This window comes from Lathyrus oleraceus, chromosome 4 (genome assembly GCF_024323335.1).
Source record: "Lathyrus oleraceus cultivar Zhongwan6 chromosome 4, CAAS_Psat_ZW6_1.0, whole genome shotgun sequence".
Lineage (NCBI taxonomy): Eukaryota > Viridiplantae > Streptophyta > Magnoliopsida > Fabales > Fabaceae > Lathyrus > Lathyrus oleraceus.
In genome coordinates, this window is record NC_066582.1 from 259,176,018 (window position 1) to 259,181,444 (window position 5,427).

Below are 5,427 nucleotides of genomic sequence, written 5' to 3' on the forward strand. Positions count from 1 at the left end.
AATCCAGCGTGTTCAAGAAAGCTTCGGGCTTCTCTTATGGTTTTTGGGGGTTTTAGGTTTTCTATAACTTCTATTTTAGCTCTGTCTACCTCTATACCTTTTTCAGAAACTATATGTCCTAAAACTATTCCTTCGGTTACCATGAAATGACATTTTTCCCAGTTTAGCACGAGGTTCACCTCCACGCATCTCTCCAGGATTTTCTCAAGGTTAGCAAGACAATTATGGAAATCAAATCCGCAAACCGAGAAATCATCCATAAACACTTCCATGATACTATCTAGGTAATCTGCAAAGATTGACATCATGCAGCGTTGGAAAGTAGTTGGGGCATTACAGAGGCCGAACGACATTCGTCTGTAGGCAAAAGTTCCATAAGAGCATGTAAAGGTAGTTTTTTCTTGATATTCGGGGTGGATAGGTATTTGGAAGAATCCAGAGTATCCATCTAGATAGCAGAAGTAAGAGTGTTTGGGTAGACGCTCCAACATCTGGTCTATAAATGGTAAAGGAAAATGATCCTTCCTAGTTGCTTTATTTAATTTTCTATAATCTATACACATCCGCCATCCTCCTTCTAAACGTTTTGCTACATGTTCGCCTTTATCGTTTTGCACGACTGTGATGCCTCCCTTTTTAGGTACTACATGCACAGGGCTCACCCACTTACTATCCGAGATCTGGTAGATGATACCTGCCTCAAGTAACTTAAGAACTTCCTTTTTAACAACATCACTCATTATAGGGTTTATTCTTCTCTGATGTTCCCTGGAGGGTTTTGAATCTTCTTCTAGTGAAATCCGATGCATGCATACAGATGGACTTATACCTTTCAGGTCAGAGATATTATATCCTAAGGCTGAGGGATATCTTCGTAAAACGTCTAAAAGTTGGTTCGTTTCCTCTTGGCTCAAGGTAGCACTAACTATAACTGGACGATTCATCTTTTTATCGAGGAACTCATATCTCAGGTTCTTAGGCAGTTCCTTAAGTTCTAAGGTGGGTTTCTTAGGGCATGGCATAGGATCTGGAGTAAGGGATAAACATTCGTAAAGGTTATCATCGATGTAGGGTTTCTTAAAGTCATCATCTTCCCTAATGAGAGTTGATGGTAACTTAATTGTTTTTATAATTTCTTTTTGTTCTGATTCTCTAACACATTCATCAATGATATCTAAGGCATAACACGAGTCTCCCATCACAGGTGCCATAAGAAATTTCGAAAGTATAAATTCTATTTTCTCGTCACCTACCTCAAATGTCAACTTTCCTTTCTTGACATCTATTATGGCTCCTGCAGTCGATAAGAATGGTCTACCTAGAAGGATTGGTATATCATTGTCCTCTTTGATGTCCATGACAACAAAATCAGTAGGAATAAATAACTGACCTATCCTAACAGGAACATCTTCTAAAATGCCTATCGGATATTTAACAGATCTATCGGCTAACTGAAGTGACATCTTAGTGGGCTGTAATTCTCCTAAGTTTAACCTCTCACAAACTGCTAAAGGCATTAAGCTCACACTAGCTCCTAAGTCTAAAAAAGCTTTTTCGATGACATGATTACCCAAAAGGCAAGGAATGGAGAAATTTCCAGGATCTTTATCTTTCTTTGCTAATTTGTCCTTGGAAATAGCATTACATTCCAAAGGCTTCGGATCGTCAAGTCTACGTTTGTTGGTAAGGATGTCTTTGAGAAACTTTGCATAAGAAGGTATTTGGGTGATGGCTTCTATGAAAGGGATTTCTACATGAAGTTTTTCTATAACTTTAATAAATTTTTGATACTGTTTATTGATCTGGGTTTGTTTGAGTCTTTGCGGATATGGTATAGGTGGTTTATATGGCAGGGGTGGTACGTAAGTTTTATCTTTAGGTTCTTCTCCTTTTTCTCGACCTTCCTGGTTTTCAGATTCCTCTAGTTCCTTTACTTCGTCCATGGGTTTGGTACATTCCTTAGAAGTTTTGGGTTCACTCAATCTAGGGTTTGGTGGCTCATCATAAGCGTTTCCACTTCGTAGGGTAATGGCATTGGCTTGTCCTCTCGGATTTTGTTGAGGTTGTCCAGGGAATTGTCCTCCAGGTGTAGTCTGAGGGGCTTGGTTTAAAGCTACCTGAGAGATCTGGGTTTCAAGCATCTTGGTATGAGTAACTATTTGGTCAACCTTGGTTCCTAACTGAGTAATCAATTCGTTAACATGAATGTTTTGGTTCATGAACTCCTTGTTTTATTGGGTTTGAGTGGTGATAAAATTTTCCATAATTTTCTCAAGGCTCGGCTTTGGTGGCACAGGTTGCATAGGTTGATTTGATCTAGGGGCTTGATAACTAGGTCTCGGAGGTGCATTATTTTGAATAGGGTTATTGTTTTTATAGGAGAAGTTCGGGTGATTCCTCCATCCAGGGTTATAGGTATTCGAATATGGGTTCCCTTGGGTGTAGTTCACTTGCTCAGAGTGGGTTTTGTTTAATAGACTGCATTCTGCAGATTGGTGTCCTTTGGTTCCACATATCTCACAATCCGACGAAACTGCGGCTACAGTATTCGGGTTTATGCACATATGCTCGACTTTAAGAGCTAATGCGTCCATTTTAGCTTGCATCATGTCTATAGAGCTTAGTTCATGCACTCCTCCTTGGGATTCCTTCTTCTCAACTGTCGCTCGTTTGACTCCCCATGATTGATGGTTTTGAGCCATATCTTCAATGAGGGCACTAGCTTTAGGATAAGGTTTGTTCATCAGAGCACCGCCTGCGGCAGCATCGATGATCATCTTCGTGTTATAATGAAGTCCATTATAGAAGGTTTGAATGATTAACCAATTTTCTAAACCATGATGTGGGCATGCTCGTAACAACTCTTTATATCTCTCCCAAGCTTCGAACAGCGATTCTCCTTGGTTTTGGGTAAATCTAGTTATATGGTTTCGAAGAACGGCGATTTTACTCGGGGGAAAATATCTAGCAAGGAATACTCTTCTAAGGTTATCCCAAGTCGTAATGGAATTGGGTGTAAGGGAATCTAACCATGATAAGGCTTTATCTCTGAGGGAAAAAGGAAATAATCTTAAACGTATTGCCTCAGGAGAAGCTCCATTGGTTTTAAAAGTGTCTGCTAATTGAAGAAATATTTTTAAATGTTGGTTTGGGTTCTCAGTAGCGAGACCTGAGAATTGTCTCTGTTGCACTAGTTGCAACAGGGATGGTTTAAGTTCAAAATTATTGGCTGGGATGGTTGGGTTTACTATACTAGAACTAGGTTCTTCATTAGATGGTTGAGCAAAATCCTTAAGAGGTCTTTGGTTTTGATCTTCGGCCATAGCTCTCTTAATTCTATGAAAGAATAAACGTGTGCGAGCGTAACGTTCAAGTTCCGCCAAAGGGTATACTAAGCTTAAACTTCCGGTGCTGCGAGTTCTTCGCATTGACCGGCGGGAAATAGCCTAAGTCTAAACGATATAACAACAGGAAAATGAAATTTGACGAAATTGGTCCCCGGCAACGGCGCCAAAAACTTGATGCGTGCTTTCGCAAGTATACGAACGCGTCAGAGTAATATAAAAGATTATCGAATCCACATCGACCAAATGTCAATCTATCGTTATCTGTTGTTATGGTGTTTATCAAAGGCAATCAAAATAAGTATTTTTGGAGTGTGCAATGAAAAGTAAAGTATTGAATAAAGATTAATTAATAAAGACAGGGTCAAATGTAATTCACGTAATCAATTAATAATCCAAGTACTTGCTAGTAGAGCTACTTATGGGCAGTGTTTCCTACTTTGAAAAGAACTAATTTAATAGGAACTGTCGCTTTCGCGTATTCAGAACCGAGTTGTACTCCCTAATCAAACCCTCTTATTCTCACTTATAAAAAGGCGTGCATTGCGTTAGAGTAGTAAACCTATTTTTAAGAAATATAGTATCTTGACTAAGTTGAAAAGTATTATAACCTGGATTTCTTAACCAAAAGAGGTTCTTACGAACCAGACTCTAAACTTATAAACGCGTCCGAAAATAGTTTTAAAATCTCTTTTCTTCTTAAATTAAAAACTCCTAATGAACTAAACAAAGCGCTTTCGCTGTTTTTGAAATAGTTAAAAACAATTAAGTTTAGATAGACGTTGGACGACTTTCGATCTTACCCAACGGAATTGAAGTGCTGGAAAACTTAAGTTGAAAGTTAAAATAACCCTTAAGTACTACTACGAACAATTGTATGGATTATCGGTTCAATTACGATTCTTACATTCTAACCTTATAGATTTAGTTAGACATGGTAAAGTAAAAGTGCATTAAAATAAAAAAAAGTAGTGCGAGTGCGGAAAAAAAATAAAAGTTGTGCGAGTGCGGGAAATAAATAATTTAAAGCGAGTGCGAGGAAATAAATAAAAGTAAAGCGAGTGCGAGGAAATAAATAAAAGTAAAGCGAGTGCGAGGAAATAAATAAAAGTAAAGCGAGCGCGGGAAATAAATAAAGTAAAACGAGTGCGAGGAAATAAGTAAAGTAAAGCGAGTGCGAGGAAATAAATAACTTAAAGCGAGTGCGGGAAAATAAATAAGATAAAGACAAGTAATAAAAACCTGCTCCAATCGGAGGGTTGAATAAATTGCAAAGCGGAAATGAAAATGGCGGCAGAATTAACTTCCTTCCAAAGTGCTCCAAACTCGATTAAAGACTCTATCACAGACTCGATTACACAATTGTGGTAACACTCCAATGCGAAGCGATTACCACTTTATAATACTGAATATATGCCTAAGTGAAACAAAGTTGCTCTGAGTTTGCCTCTGCTCTAAGTTTGGATGATTGTAAAAGTGAATTCGAGTTTCTATTTATAAGCAAGTAAAAAGATGGAAATGACTTGGATACCCTTCAACTTGAAAATGGGAGGAAAACTATTTTCCTCTTGTGGCGCCCGCCACAAGGCCATGGCGTCCGCCACAAGCACAAAATGAGGCGCCTTAGTGGAAGTAGTGGGGAACGTGGAAGTTGAGGGAAGTTGAGCTTGGACACGTCATGGCAGGGTCTATGGCGCCAACCATGGGGTAGGCCACAAGTACAAAATGCTGAATTTTAGGGTTTTTGGCTCTTTTTCGCTCCTTTTCTCGATCGGGGCTCCGATTAAAGTAAAAACCTGAAAACAAAGGAAAACATAGCAATAACACAACAAAATGATAGTAAAACAACTAGAATGCATGTGAAATCGGAGTCGAAAATACGGTAAATTTCAGTTTTATCAAGAAGTCAATAATATTTTTTTGGTATTTTTTGCATTAAAAGAAAATACAAATAAAAAATAAACAAACAAAGTTGAACCTCAAATTCAATTTAAAACAACTTCAATGAGTCCAATTAAATTCTCATAGGTTCAACATAGTCAAACAAACTTTGACTAATTTTCTCACAAATTTTTGAAATCAG

At 38.1% G+C, this 5,427-nt stretch overlaps 1 non-coding gene across 1 annotated transcript; it reads left to right on the forward strand.

Annotated features, from left to right (window-relative positions):
* The first annotated feature begins 2,832 nt into the window (after nucleotides 1–2,832).
* Nucleotides 2,833–2,939, forward strand: LOC127078061 (small nucleolar RNA R71). The gene has a single exon (XR_007787807.1). It is a non-coding gene; the product is annotated as a small nucleolar RNA R71 (small nucleolar RNA).
* Nucleotides 2,940–5,427: the final 2,488 nt, after the last annotated feature.